This window comes from Rhincodon typus, chromosome 5, assembly GCF_021869965.1.
Source record: "Rhincodon typus isolate 14 chromosome 5, sRhiTyp1.1, whole genome shotgun sequence".
Taxonomy (NCBI): Eukaryota; Metazoa; Chordata; class Chondrichthyes; order Orectolobiformes; family Rhincodontidae; genus Rhincodon; species Rhincodon typus.
In genome coordinates this window covers 75,370,307-75,384,806 of record NC_063336.1, presented here as the reverse complement: position 1 = coordinate 75,384,806, position 14,500 = coordinate 75,370,307, and the positions used below count along the sequence as shown (strand labels likewise).

At 41.5% G+C, this 14,500-nt stretch overlaps 1 protein-coding gene across 1 annotated transcript in view; it reads left to right on the top strand.

Annotated features, from left to right (window-relative positions):
* LOC109936192 (collagen alpha-1(XIX) chain-like) overlaps positions 1-14,500 on the top strand; it is a 334,226-nt gene that overhangs the window by 79,715 nt on the left and 240,011 nt on the right. The gene's annotated exons all lie outside the window — the stretch shown is intronic.

Here is a 14,500-nt window from a genome sequence, read left to right as displayed (position 1 = left end):
TAGGCTCGAAACGTCAGCTTTCCTGCTCCTATGATGCTGCTTGGCCTGCTGTGTTCATCCAGCTCTACACCTTGTTATCTTATAATCAATTCTCCATTGGATTTTGATATTCTGTGGTGGTGTAATAAAAGGAATACTGGATAAATCCAATATTTGTTTTTGAAGGCAAAAGTATAGGAAAGAATTTATCAAAATCCTAGAGTCTGTTATAAAAGATTTAATAGCAGAGCACTTGAAAAACAGTGACAGGCTTAGACAGAGTCAGCATGTATTTATGAATGGGAAATCATGTTTGTTGCATCTAGAATACTTTGATGATGTAACTTATAAAGTTGATAAGGGGAGCCAGTAGATGCATAATACTTTGACCAACAGAAGCTTTTCAATCAAGTTCCACGTAAGAGATTAGTATGCGGTATTATAGTATATTGATATACGTAGAGAACAAATGGGCAGACAGGAAACAAAGAGTAGGAATAAATGGATCATTTCTGAGTGGCAACTAGTGACTAGTGGATTACCACAGGGATCGGTGCTTGTACTCCAGCAATTCACAATCTATATTAATGATTTAGGTGAACGAACTAAATACATTTTCTCCAAGTTTTCACATGATACAAAGCTGGACGGGAGGATGAACTGTGAGGAGGATGCAGAGATGCTTCAATTTTATTTTTCATGAGATTTAGGCAAATTGAGTGAGTGGGCAAATGCATGGCAGGTGCAGTATAACGTAGATAAATGTGAAATTACCCACTTTGGTAGCAAAAACAGGAAGTCATTATTATCTGAAAGGCAATACATTAGGAAAGGAGGAGGTGCATCAAGACTTGCTTGTCTTTATACACCAGTCACTGAAATTGAGTTTGCAGGTGCAGCAGGTGGTAAAGAAGGAAATGGCATGTTGGCCTGCGTAGCAAGAGGATTTGAGTACGGGAGCAGGGATGTCTTGCTTCAATTATATAGGACCTAGAGTATTGTGTGTAGTTTTTATCTGCTCATCTGAAGAATGATGGTCAGGCAAGGGAGGGAGTTTACCAGACTTATTCCTGGAATGACATGAATTGCTTATGAAGAGAGATTGGATCAGTTAGGACTCCATTGCTGGAGTTTAGCAGAATAAAGGTTTTTGTAGAAAACTATAAACTTCTATAAAGTTCTATTTGATTTTATTTGATTGATTTATTTTCACGTGTGCCTAAGAACAGTGAAAAACTTTGTTCACGAGAAGTATAGGCAGGTCATAGTAAGCAAGGACATATGGCTCATAGGGTGGAAGAAGAACTAGACAGAGCATACAAGTTGCATTGCACAGAGCGTGCACCAGGCAAGATCAATATTAGCAAGGTCAACATTATTTGAAATTAGAGGGTCCATTCATCGGGAAGAAGGGAAGAAGCTGTTCTTGAACAATCTGTTGTGTGCGTTCAAGCTTCTGCATCTACTACCTGGTGGAAGTGGTTGTAGGAGAGCATTGCTGGGGTGCAATGGGTCTTTGATGATGTTGGCAGCCTTTCTGCAGCAACAAGCCATGTAAATGGAGTCCATGGATGGAAGATTGGCTTCCGTGATGGTTTGATTTGTGCACACAACCTTCTGTAGGAAGAAGAGACGTTGTTGTACCTTCTTGACCATCGGATCTACGTGGGAAGTCTGGAACAGGTTGTCGGTTATCGTCACTCCTAGGGACTTGATACTCTTCACCTTCTCAACCTCAGCTTCTATTAGACAAGGTATATGTGGGAAGGATGTTCTTGATAAACAGTGAGTCCAGAACCAGGGGTTACAGTCTTAAGGATATCGGTAGGCTATTTGGAGCTGAGATGAAGAGAAATTTCTTCACCCAGAGTAGTGAGCCGGTGGAATTCGCAATCACAGAGAGCGGTTGAGGTCAAAATATTGAATATTTTCAAGAAGGATTTAGATATTGTTCTTCGTTTTAAAGGGATTAAAGTAGGAAAAGCAGGAACATGGTACTGAGTTGGATGATCAGCCATGATCATATTGAAGGCTGAGCAGGTTCAAAGGTCCAAATGATTTGCTGTTGCTCTGATTTTCTATGCTCCTCTCGATGCTAAAAAGGCTCATTCTCACGTCTGTGTTCCTGCTGGAAGTGAGGTTCTCAATATATATGTGATCCAGAAAAGAACCTTTTAGGTGCTTTTATGTCAGAAAAGGACTTGTGCACATGTCAGGAAGCCCTGGCACCTATTCTCAGATCCTGAGACTGGTTCCATGATAATTGCAAAATGAGAATATAGAATAATTTTTATTGAGACTAACATCAGAAGAATGTAAATGACGACGTGTGTTTTTTTTTTAATTCATTCATTGGCCAGCATTTATGTCCCATCCCTAATTTCCCAGAGAGCAGTTGAGAGTCAACTGCATTGCTGTGGATCTAGAATCACATGTAGACCAGATTAGGTAAATACTGCAGATTTCTTTCCCCAAAGGGCATTAGTGAACCAGTTTTTTTTTTTGCAACAATTGACATAGACTAGCTTTTAATTCAAGATTTCTTGTGAAATTAATGAATTCAAATTTCACTATCTGCCATAGTGAGATTTGAACTCATGTGTTCAAAACATTAGCCTGGAGTTCCTGAAGTATTAGCCCTTAGCACCACCACCTCCCCACAATGTAATATCAGGGTCACAAGATTAGGGAAAATGGACTGGAATGCAGCAGAATCTAACCTGTTGCTGAAGGAATGTGTGATGAGGTTGATCTCTGAATATAGTGTTCTTACACAAAGTCTTGGGGACTTAAGCACTTTTACTTTGGAAGTCTAAATAGTGTTGAACCCCAAACACACAATCAAACAGACAGGATAGAATCTAATCTTGTTGACTTTGTCCACAGCCAAACTGTGACAAGTTTTGCTTTGGATTGCATGTGACGTGGCTATTCAGCAGCAGCGCCAATAATGTGGATCATAGAAAATTGAAAGATAGTCTTTTGATGAGAACTGAGGTGATTCTTGTGTCTCTGCTTTGTCAATATCTTCAGAAAAGTGTTTACCATTTCAAGGTTAACAAAGAATGAACTCTTGATATACAGCACTTGGTCTTCAGCATATCATATATTGACAGAAAACTCAGTTCCTTTATTGTCACAAATACAGAGTATTAACCAAAAGAGCAGAGATACATGTTTGTTCACTGTTGTAGTCGGATGGTAAGGTACATAATAGTTATATGAGCTGCAGTCCACTTCCTTTCAATGGCACATTTGAGTAGATAAGAAGCTTAGGAAATGGAGAATGCTTGGAGGAGAGACACTCCAGGATAACAACACACAATTTTAGCAACAATGCAAAGAGCACTGGGAGCAGACTCCACACGGGATCATGTGCCAATTTCCTGCTCCTCCACCAGCTGGATGGATCAGAAATCCACATTCACCTTTGGTAGAGCTCCCTTGGTGTCAATGCCGACTCATAGAGTGATGTTTGTTTAATGGGCCCTGTGAAGCATGGCCATTGTGTCAGTGGTGGAGGGTGTGGTGGTGAGTGGAGGACTTAATTACAGTTGTGGGTGGAGTTTGTGAGATAAAGTGGTGTGCCAAAACTGGAGCGGCAGTCACAGTCCCTGTAGGCAAGAACTTATTTACCATTGGTTTGCACGCTGTTTGCCCTCATTAATTGGGAAATACTGTACACCAATTTCTATCCTACCTTCAAGCCTAAATCAGGGATGCATGGGCAGCTTGTGTCCCTCTTTCCAGACACCCTGAGAGGTGTGAACGCAGATAAGGTTGTTCGGTCTTTGGAGTTGAGAAGAGACTTGTCTCTGTCCACCTAAACAGCACAAGGGAGAGGACTAGTTGTTGCTGCATTTGCTCTCATTGCTTTTTCAGAAATGACAGTTCTGATCAGAATCATTTGCAGTGTAAATGCACTTTTCCTCACCTCCTTCTAGACACTAAGCTAATAATCTTTAATCTGTGCTACCTTGGATGCTGAAAAAAAGATTTAAGTGCTCTGTCAAACTGTCTCATAATTTTAAGCGAATCTGTTAAATCTTCCTTTAACTTTTGCTGTTTGAAGGAGAACAATCCCACCTTTTCCAATCCCAGCACAAAACTGAAGTCCCTAGGTCCTCCTGCTATGCTTTGTGCCACCTTCAAGGTCTTGACATATAACCCGAGTTATATGTTACTGATTGGCCTTAGGTTGAGAGTGAAATTTAAACACTGATTATTTAAATGCTGACTCCTTATGCTTCTGTGTGTCCATCTTGACACTTTACAATTTAGTTTTTTTTGTTGGTCTTGGAATTGTAATGACAGACACTAGCAGATGGTGAGCTCCTGCTTAATATACTGTGTAATGAGACTGGTATTAATTTTAGGAATTACATTCATCACAGTTAGAGAAATTCTATGCTATGTCATTAAATCAATTAAATGAATTCTGTGCCATAACCTGACAACCTCATAAGTCAAACAGTGGCCAACGTCAAAGTAAGTCGAACTGGAGAGAGATACATTGCACAGTCAAGTAATTTGGATAACATAAACCACAAAAATGGAAATTGACTTGAGTAATGAATCTCACAAGACCCCTAAGAGTTGAATAAAACTATTGAAGCATTTAGTAATAGTTATTTTCTGAACTGACGGTTCTGTCACAAAGTTGACTCCTTTGCCTTTAGCTGATCTTCCTGTCACAATCTATTCATTCCGTGATGCCCGCATCTTCTGCAAACATGCAGATCGATCTTATCTACTGTGACAGCTACTTTAACAGGTGATCTGGCCTAGGAGATGACACTAAACTTGGAGGAATTGTAAACTGTGAGGAAGACAGTTTGGATCTCCAAAAGGGAATTGACAATTTGGTGGATACCTGGGAAATTAGGTTCAATGCAGAGAAGTGTGAGGTGATGTACTTTGATAGGAAGAACATTAAAAAACAATATCAAATAGGGAGAACGATTCTGAAAGGGTTACAGGAACGGAGGGACTTAGGTGTATATGCACAGAGATCATTAAAGGTGGCAGGACAGGAGACCAGTTAATAAAGCATACAGTGTCCTCAGATTTACTAATAGAGGCATAGGGTACGAGCGCAAGGAGGTGAGTTGAACTTGTACAAGACACTTGTTGGACCTCAAATATAAAACAAAGAACTGCAGATATTGAAAATCTGCAACAAAAACAGAAATTGCTGGAAAACTCATCAGGTTTGACAACATGTGGAGAGTTCTGAAGAAGTGTTCCGATCTGAAACGTCAACTTGCCTACTCCTCTGATGCTGCCTGGCCTGCTGTGTTCCTCCAGCTCCACACTGTGTTGACTCTGACTCCAGCATCTGCAGTTCTTGGTATCTTCATGTTGGAGTGAAGCAGAGTTAATGTTTTGAGTCCAGTGATCTTTCTTCAAAATTGATAGCACCTCGAAAAAATGGTATGCACATTGATGACAGTAGAAGAACCAGGGTTGGTGAGGGGTAGTTGGCATAGGGAAAGAATGAGCAGATAGGTGGAAATGGAACCCAGAGAAAGAAAAAGGAAAAATGTTAGGTGGACAAAGGGATTGTTGATTGTAAATCAAGGAAGAAGAGAAGCTGGATGGATAATTGGGTGCGTGGGTGAAAATGGGTTGGCTGTGCTATAAGCAATCCATGTCATGCCAGTACCTGAGGTCTGGGGTGGGTAAAAGACATGGAAGGAGTTAGTCAGGCTATAAATTTATTGAACTCAGTCTTTAGTTCTGAAGGCTGTCAGGTTCCTAAGCAGAAGATGAGATGCTGCTCCCCAGCTTTCACTGAGCCTCGTTGGAGTTCTGCAAAAAGCCCAAGTTAAAAATGTTGGCAGCAAACATGGTGGTATGTGGTAGTAGCAGGCATTTGGAAACTCAGGGTCATTTTTATGGACATGACATAAGTGTTCTGCAAAGCTGTTGCCCAGTCAATTTTTCATCTCCTAAATACAACAAAGAGCAATACAGCACAGAAACAGGCCATTCAGCCCTCCAAGCCTGCACCAACACATTTTGCCCTTCCATTCTAAAACAGTCTTCACCCACTGGATCCATATCCCTCTATTCCCTTCCTATTCATGTATTCCTCCAGGTGCTTCTTGAATGCTGCTGTTATGTCTGCTTCCACCACCTCCTCTGGCAGCGCGTTTCAGGCACTCACCACCCTTTGTGTGAAAAACTTGCCTCGCACATCTGTTTTAAAGTCCCCCACCCCGCACATTGACCTGAGTCCCCTAGTAATTGACCCCTCCACCCTGGGAAAAAGCCTTATACTTTCCACTCTATCCATGCCATTCACAATATTATAAAGTTCTGTCAGGTTGCCTTTTGACCTCCTGTGTTCCAATGAAAACAAACTCCATCTATCCATTTCTTCATAGCTAAAATCACCCATACCAGACAACATCCTGGTAAATTTTTTCTGTACCTTCTTCAAAGCATCCACATCCTTCTGGTAGTGTGATGACCAGAACTGTATGCGATATTCCAAGTGTGGCCTAACTAAAATTCTATAAATGTAGAGGAAACCACATTGTGAATGAATACTGTAGACTGAGTGAAGTGCAGACAAAACGTTGCTTCACCTGGAAGGTGAGTCTGGGGTCTTAGAAACCGAGGATAAAGGAGGTAAATAGTCAGGTGTTGCACCTTCTGCAATTGCATGGGAAGATGCCATGGGATTCTGGTGCAAGTAATTGGGAGTGAAGAAAGAGTAGACCAGGATATCCCAATGGGTTTGGTCCCTGCGAAATGTTGACCGGGGAGATGAATGTAATAACTGTCTGGTGGTGGCATAGTGCTTGAGTAGTGGAAATGGCGGCTGATGATCCTTTGGATGCAGATGCTGGTGTGATGTAAAGTAAGGAAAGGGAGACCCTAATGGTGTTGTGGGAAGGAAGAGAAGGGGTGAAAGCAGAAGTGTGGGAAATGGATTGGATATGGCTGAAGGCTCTGTCAATCATGGTGATGAGGAATCCTTGATTGAGGAAAAAATTGGATATTTCTGAGGCACCCTGCAGAAGGTAGCATCGTCAGAACAGATGCAACAGACATGGAGAAACTTGGAATGGAATAGAAGCAGTGTGTTAGGATGTATAATGGCTGGTAAGGAATGTCTGGATTCTCTTAGCAGCAACAGGTGTCACTCTACCTGTGACATGTCAAATGGCTAGTTATTGACATGTGGTCTCTGGGTAGGATGTGGCAACCTTTAATGAGATGCTTGTTTTAGAGTGCTAAATTAAGAATTGGAGAAACTTGAAGAAAAATAGATGAGTGGTATAATAATTCAAATTAAATGGTTTTATTTTGAGTAGCAGTAATCTTTGTTAAGAATTTGTTAAGAATTTAATTATGTGAACTAAACAGCATTTAATTAATTATGGGAAGAGTTTAATTTGATTTGAGGTGCCATATTCTGATCTCTAAACCTTTCTGTCATTTTCATGATTCTTAATGGAAATAGACTATTTTTAAGATACGATTTACACCATTTTTGGCTAGGGCAGGAGTGACCATGAGGAAAATATTGTTGGATGTGTTATGTTGATGCTGCCTTTGGAACCAGGAATTATATACCAGGTAGACAAATGGTAAATCTGAACAAAAACATGTTATTAGGACATTCACAGCTCCACAGCCTGTTCAAGACTGGACCCAAACCCTTCAGGCCACCTGACCAGGTCTCTTAAAGGGGCAACACCCCTAAAACAGGTTGATCCAACAAAAAATCTTATCTACTGAACCTGAGGTATAAACCCAATAAGAGTTTTCTAAGTTATTCACAGAAACTGTCGGTAAAGCGACTGAGACTCAGCAGAGAGATTATTGTCAAGCCTTGCAAATTGTTTGTATTTTGTTTGACAGGGTTCTTAATGATACCAATTATCTTGCGCGCTTGAGCTTCACACATTGAGAGTGCGTGTGATGGAAAATCAGCAGTGCACCCAATTGCAAATTTGTGTTTATATATATCGTCAAATCTATTATATTTAACCTTTGGTTCTACATTTGTACGACTAAGCTAACTACTACTCTAAAGAAAATCCTTATTTCTGCTAAACCTTCCCATAAATTATGACTGCCTATTCGATAAATTTGTACTCTTGGAAGTTGACCCCATGTGTAATTGAGTCCAGCCTACAGTCTGAGTATCTTATTTAAATCAATGCTGGGAGCAGCAGAAAACAATTGAATTTACGTTACAGTAGTTATATAGGCTTCTACTGCAGAATTGCTTAAAGTACCTCTAAACCAGAAAATCCTGACAGTGACAGTAACATTCTCCTCTTGACAGTTGCATGGAAAGCAGAGTGCAAAGGCAAATGACTAGCTCTTTGTCCCTTTCTGATGATATGGGGGGGGAGGGGGCAAGAGTGGAGGAGGAGGTGATAAAAGTGATGTTAATTTCACAGCAGTGAGTCAGTGTCACAGAGTTATTGACTTAGATTCTACTGATGTCCATGTAAACTAGTGTTGTATAATGTTCCTTGCTTCATATTGTGATTGTTCCAAAAACACTATTTACCCTTACCAAAGATCTCTTTCTCTCTCTCTCTGTTGCCTGTCAACCTCTAATGTCACAACATGAGTACCACTCTTCCAGCCCTGCTTTTTTGCACACTATTTAGCATTTCTGATATGTAGTTTAAACTGGCCTGGATTTGTCCAAACCTAAATGTTGAGCAATGCAATCCTTCACCAACTGGCTCACATTCCTCACTACTGACCGAACTGATCGAGTCCTGAAGGACATCGCTGCTGGACTTGGCCAGCGGTAGGTGTTGAGTGAACCAACAAGAGGGAAAACCATACTTGACCTCATCCTTAACAATCTGCCTGCTGCAGATACATCTGTCCATCATTGGTAAGAGTGACCACCGCAAGGATCTTGTGCAGATGGAGTCCCATCTTTACATTGAGGATACCCTTCTTTCTTGTTGTGTGGTACTATCACCATGCTAAATGGAACAGACTTTGAACTGGCAACTATCTAGCAACTCAAGACTGGCATCCATGAGGCACTGCAGGCTGTCAGGGGCAACAGAATTATTCTCCAGCACAATCTGCAAACTCATGGCCTGGCATGTCTCCCACTCTGCTATTACTAACAAAGCAAGGAATCTACCTTGGTTCAATGTGGAGTGCAGGTGGGCAGGCCAGGAACAGCACCAGGCTTACCTGAAAATAAGGTGTCAACCTGCTGATGCTTCAAGCCAAGACTACTTGCATGCCAAACAACAGAAGAGGCCTGCATTAGAAAGAGCTGAGCGATCTGATCCAAGATCAGATTTGAGTTCTGCAGTCCTGCTATATCTAACTGTAAATTTTGCAGGCAATTTAGCAATTACCCATATGCTCCACAAACATCCCCATTCTCAATGATGGGGGTGCTTAGCACATCAGTACAAAAGACAAGACTGAAGCATTTGCAACAATCTTCTGCCAGAAGTGCCAATTCAATTATCCATCTCATCCTCCTCCAAAGGTCTCCAGCATCACAGATGCCAGGCTTCAGCTGATTTTATTCACTCCATGTGATATCAAGAACTGGTTGAAGGCACTGGTTACTGAAAAGGCTTTGGCCTCCTGACAATATTCTTGTGATCCAGACTGCTGCTCCCCTAGCCAAGCTGTTCAAATGCAGTTACAAATCTGGCATCTACCCAACAATGTGGAAAATTGCCCCAGTATGTCCTGTACACACAAAGCAGGACAGATCCAATCCAGCCAGTTACTGCCTCATCAGTCCACTCTTGGTCATCAGTAAAGTGATGTAAGGTGTTATCAACAGAGCTATCAAGCAGTACCTGCTCGGTGATGCCCAGTTTATGTTCCGCCAGGGGCATTCAGCTCCTAACCTCATTACAGCCTTGGTTCAAGCATGGAGAGAAAGGTGAATTCCAGAGGTGAGATATGAGTGACTACCTTTGAAATCAAACCTCAATTGACCAAAAGAGACACCAAGGAGCCCTGGAATTTTTTTTTCCTGCCGTTTGGAGCCATACCTGTTACAATGTTGGAGGTCAGTTATGTTGGCTTGAGGGCTTCTCTGTGGGAGTTCCTCAGGGTAGTGTCCTCAGCTCAACCACCTTCAGCTGCTTCATCAATGACTTTCCCCCCATGATAAGGTCCGAAGTGGGGATATTCACAGATGATTACACAACATTCAGCTCCATTTGTGACTTCTCAGATGCTGATGCTGCATTTGCACATGGACTGAAAGAACCATATCCAGGTTTGGGCTGAAAAGTAAAAGTATAATTTGTCCCAGACAAATGCGAAGCAATGACCATGAGAGAATTCAGCTGCATCTTATTCATGTCCAATTGCAGTATCATTGGTGATTTGCCCACTATCAACATCCTGAGGGTTACCATGGACCAGAAACTCAACTGGACTTGCCCTATAAATAAAATGGCTGTATGAGCAGGTCAGAGGCTAAGAATGCAAGTAACTAACCTTCCAATTCCTCAATGTCTGTCCATCTACAAAGTGCAAGTCAGGAGTGCAATGAAATACTCTCTTATTGCCTGGATAGGTGCAGCTCCAACAACACTCCAGGAACTTGCTCCAATAAGGAGGAAGGACAAGGGTGACAGTGTAAAAGATCATTGGATAACGATAGAGGTTGTGAATTTAGTCAAAAGGAAAATAGAAGCATATGTAAATTTCAGGAAGCTAAAATCAGACAGGGCCCATGAGCAATATAAAGAAAGCAGGAAAGTACTCAAGCAGGGAATTAGAAGAGCAAGGAGTGGCATGAAATGACCTTGGCAAGTCGAGTTGAAGAGAATCCTAAGGCATTCTATAGATACATTTAAAAACAAGAGGGTAACTAGCAATAAGCTAGGACCTCTCGAAGATAAAGGAGGGAACTTGTGCTTGGAGGCAGAGGATGTGCGTGAGATCCTAAATGAGTACTTTGCATTAGTATTCACCCAGGAGAAGTATATGGAGGATAGTGAGATTTGTGTGGAGCATGCTAATATGCTAGAGCATTTTGAGATCAAGAAAGAAGTGGTGTTGGATCTCTTGAAGAGCATTAAGGTGGATAGTCCCCAAGACCCGATGGTATCTACCCAAAGTTTTTGAGACAGGCAAGAGGAGAGATTGCTGGGGCTTTGACCAATATCTTAGTATCCTCACTAGCCACTGGAGAGGCCCGGGAGGACTGGTGAGTAGCTAATGTGTTCCTCTGTTCAAGAAGGGTAATAGGGATAATCCAGGAAACTATAGAGTGGTGAGTCTCACATCAGTGGTTGGGAAACTATTGGAGACAATTCTTAGGAATAGGATTTACATACATTTGGGAAAACATGGCCTAATTAGGGACAGTCAGCATGGCTTTGTGCAGGGCCGGTCATGTCTTACTAACTTGATTGAATCTTTCAAGGAGATCGTGAAGGCAATCGATGAAGGTAGAGAAGTGGATGTTGTTTACACAGATTTTAGTATGACTTTTGACAAGGTCCCTCATGGTAGGCTCATCCAGAAGATTAAGATGCATGGGATCCATGGTGACTTGGCCGTGTGGATTCAGAATTGGCTTGCCCTTACAAGAAAGAAGGCAGTGATGGAAAGGTATTTTTAAGGCTAGAGGTCCATGATTAGTGGTATTCCACAGGGATCCGTGCTGGGACCTCTGCTGTTTGTGATATACATAAATGAGTTGGATGAAAATGTAGATGGATGGGCTTGTAAGTTTGCAGACGATGCAAAGATCAGTGGAGTTGTGGATAGTGTAGAGGTTGTCAAAGGATAAAGCGAAATATAGATCATTTGCAAATATGGGCAGAGAAATGGCAGATGGAGTTTAATCCCTATAAGTGTGAGGTGCTGCTCTTTGGGAGAGCAAATGTTCAGGAAAAGTATACAGTTAATGGCAGGACTCTGAAAAGCATTGATGTGCAAAAGGATCTTGGGGTTCAAGTCCATTGCTCCCTGAAATTGGCCTCTCAAGTAGATTGGGTAGTAAAACCGTATGGCATGCTTGCCTTTCTTGGCCAGGGAACTGAGTACAAGACTCAAGATATCATATTGCAGGTTTGGCCGCACTTAGAGTATTGCATTCAATTCTGATTGCTACATTACAGGAAGGATGTGGAGACTTTGGAGAGGGTGCAGAACCAGTTTGCCAGGATGCTGCCTAGATTAGAAGGTAGGTGCTATAAGGAAAGGCTAGAAAAACTCGTGTTCTCTTAAGAGGCAGAGGCTGAATGGAGACTTGATAGAAATTTACAAAGTTCTGACATGCACAGATGGGGTTGATCGTCAGAATCTTTTTCCCAGAGTTGAAATGTCTAATATCAGGGGCATGCATTTAAGGTGGGGGGGAGCGGGGTAAAGTTCAAAGGAGACGTGAGGGGCAGGTTTTTTTACACAGAGTGGTAGGAGTCTGGAATGCACTGCCGGGGACTTCTAGATAAGCACATGAATATGCAAGGAATGGAGGGATATGGACCAAGGGGTTTGGTGGGGGGGAGCAGCGGCGCGGCAGAAAGGATTAGTTTCATTTGGCGTCATGTTTGGCACAACATCATGGGTCAAAGGGCCCATTCCTGTGCTGTATAGTTCTATATTCTATGTTCTAAGTTGACACTGTTGTATGTTTTGTGGAACTAACCATTACCAGCTAATGGTTGGGTGGAGTGCTGTCGCCAAACCTCCTTTCTACTTTTACAAATAGACAAAAAGTCATTTAGACCATCCCTGAAAGCACATTCTACCAAAAAAGGTCACAAGATGAAACAGAAACTTGCAACAGGAACTTACTAAAATTAAACTCAGTTGTTTCCAGCCATGGTGATGCTGATTTGAAGGGCCTATTTAATTAATAGTTGTAGACAATGAACCATGAGTGAGCTGTTGTAGAAGAGGCTTTTGGCTGAACAAAATCTGGCTCAGTTTATACAACACTTCAGAAATGCTAAAACGTTTATTGCATGATAGCAACAGGTACAAGTCACATTGGCTAGCTGGATACAATGAAGAAAACTATTGGGAGATACTGTTAACACGTCTGTCTCCATCAAGATCTTGAGCTAAATTCCTAATTTCCCCAAAATTTGTGGCAACTTGAGATTGGGTAGAGCTTAATGCAGAATCCACCATTTCAGAAACATTACCTTATACAACAGACACTGTGGAAGCCAAAGCAGCCCATTTGATCAGTGTCCCATTTTTATGGACCAGATAAAACCTCCTCAAAACATGTTATGGAGATAGCCTGGACCCAAGTTTTTTCTTTCTTTAAAGGCACGTGATAGGTGTTCTGTTCCGGATGCAACTCAATTGGTCAAACTACCAGGCTTGAAGCAAAATATACTTTATTCATACACTATAGTTAAATTACAGACAAAATATAAAGAAAAGAATGGGTTTAACTGTAATTCTATGAAATACTTAACAAAATAACAAACTACTCAACTATTCTAATACAGCAATATTCCATAAGTACATCTTGGCAAAGGCAAAGTCAATATAATGGATTGTCTCACGTGCAATTCTAGCAGCAAACAGAGAACCCAAGTTTTTAGCTATAGCAAAGACAGAGCGATGTGACAGATTTCAAAACTCCTACAGTACTGAAAGATAAACTAAAAATCCTGGCTCTGTGAGAGCTTGACCCCACCCGTTCTATTGTTCCAACTTTAAAAGAAAACCAAAGCCTCGGAAGCTGTTTATTGGCTTGCAGCAGACCATTTGGTGCCTCTGTCTCAACCTCTCTTCATAAAAAAGAACAAGAGAATATGTACCTCTTAAATCCATAATATCGTCACACTGTACGCCACTTCCAAAATTCGCTCCCTCCACGATTGATGATCAGTAGCAGCAATGTGTGCCGTCTACAAGATGCACTGCAGAAACTCACCAAGCCTTCTTAGACAACAAGTTCCAAACCCATGACCTCTACCATGTAGGAGGAGAAGTGTAGCAGATACGTGAAAGCACCACCATCCACAAGCTCCTTTTCAAACTACTCATCTTCCTGACAATAATTGGTAGCCTACTCAGTGATGGCTAACAAAATGCAGAACATGAAAGGTCTGAAGTTTGATCCCTGTTTTAAAGCTGCATGTACAAAACATCCAAGGCTGGTCTTATTTTCACTGGAGCCTGGGAGGTTGAAGTGTGACCTTATTGAAATTTATAAAATCATGAGGCATATAGAAAAAGTGAATAGCAAGGGTCTTTCCCTTAGAGTGGGAGGGGTGTTCAAAACTAGGGGTCACATTTTTAAGGTGAGAGGAGAAAGTTTTGAAAAGGATATGGGGGTAACTTTTTACACAGAGAATGGTTCATGTGTGGAATGAACTGCCAGAGGAAGCAGTGAATGCAAGTACAGTTACAACATTTAAAAGATATTTGAATAAGTACATGAATAGGAAAGGTTTGGAGGGATATGGGCCAAATGCAAGTGGGACTAGTTACGTTTGGGAATATGGATGGCATGGACTAGTTGGACTGAAGGGTCTGTTTCCATGCTGTATGACTCGATGACTCGACAAGA